Raw genomic sequence first — 1,814 nt, forward strand, 5'->3', positions numbered from 1 at the left:
ATGTAGAAAGTGACATTGTATCTCTTCCTAAGATTTCTCTTCTCCAGACTAAATATCCTTGGTTTTGTCAACTAATCCACATATGGTATGATCTAAGAACTTTTGTCCAGATTAGAAACTGTCTGGCAGAAACAAGGCATAGACCAAAATCTTTGGAGCAAATTTCTTTAATAAAGGTCTTGTTTCTAAAATACATAGGGAACTAAATCAAATTTATAAGAATAAGAGTCATTCATCAGTTGATCTGTGGTAAAAGGATATGAATAGGAAGTCTTCAGATGAAGAAATCAAAATTGTCAATAGTCACATGGAAAATGCTCTAAATCACTGATAATTAGAAAAATGTAAATTAAAACAACTCTAAAGAGCTACCTCAGTCATCAGATTGACTAAGATATTGAGAAAGGAAAATGACAAATGCTGGAGGGCATGTGAAAAAACAGGCACAGTCATGGCACTGTTGGTGGAGCTGTGAACTATTTCAACTAATTGTGCACATACCCTTTGACCCAGAAATATATCTCAGAGTGTACCCCAAGGAAATCAAAGAAAGAGGAAAGGCCCCATATAGACAACAAAATTTCTAGCGGTTCTTTTTGTGGTGGCAACAAATTGGAAATTGAAGGGATAATCATGTGAATGGCTGAGCAAATTGTGGTATATGAAAGTGGTGGAATACCACTGTGTTGAAAGAAATGATGAAAAGGATGGTTTCCCTAAGAAAAAAAAAACAAAAAACCCAGCACCAGATGGATTTATATGCAAATTCTACCAAACATTTTAGGAACAGTATATTCCAATACTACATAAACTGAAAAAAAAATAGATGAAGAATGAATCTTACCAAATTCTTTCTTTGGCATGGACCATAAGGTCATGGATCATACATAGACCATAAATCTGTGAAAACATGTATGAATTGTTATAAGGTGAAGTAAGCGGAACCAGGTGAACAATCTACACAGTAAACAGCAACATTGTAAAGATAATCAACTGTAAAAGACTAGGTAATTGATCAATACAATGAGATACCATATAACTCATAATGAAAAAAAAATATTATCCACCTCCAGATAGTAAACTGATGGAGTTTTGAAACATTTTTCCTTTTTCTATCTTTTTCTTGCTTTTTTTTTTTTAGAACATAGTCAATGTAGAAATTTGTTTTGCATGACCATACATAATAGTAATAGGTTTTCTTTTTCTTGATAGTGGGAGGCAGAAGATTTGGAAATGAAAAACAGGATAAAAATGTCTCTGTACTTTAAAAAAATAAATGAATAAAAATAATTTAAAAAAAATACAATACCTCATTTTATTCTCACAATAACCCTGTGAGGTAGGTACTATTATCCTCATTTTAAACATAAAGAAACTGAGGCAGACAGAGGTTAAGTGACTTGCCCAGGGTCACACAGCTACCAATATATGAGGCCAGATTTAAACTCAAACTTAGTGATTCCAATTCTAGGACTCCATCTACTGCAATAACTGAATTCTTCTAGGCATACATAGGTATGTATGTCTCAGCTGAAGAAAATCCTCCAGTAATAACAATTGAGATATCCCAAAGTTGATTAAAAAGTCATAGACATAATTCCTGATTTTTTTTTGTTTGTTTTTTGGTGAGGGGTTAAGTGACTTGCCCAGGGTCACAAAGTTAAGTGTCAAGTGTCTGAGGTTGGATTTGAACTCAGGTCCTCCTGACTCCAAGGATGGAGCTCTATCCACTGTACCACCTAACTGTCCCAATTCCTGATTTTTTAATGGATCAATGATCATAATACATGAACAGACAATTTCTGAAGTAGAAA

The sequence above is a fragment of the Vombatus ursinus genome, unplaced genomic scaffold (genome assembly GCF_900497805.2).
Source record: "Vombatus ursinus unplaced genomic scaffold, bare-nosed wombat genome assembly UNPS02010284.1, whole genome shotgun sequence".
Classification (NCBI taxonomy): Eukaryota; Metazoa; Chordata; class Mammalia; order Diprotodontia; family Vombatidae; genus Vombatus; species Vombatus ursinus.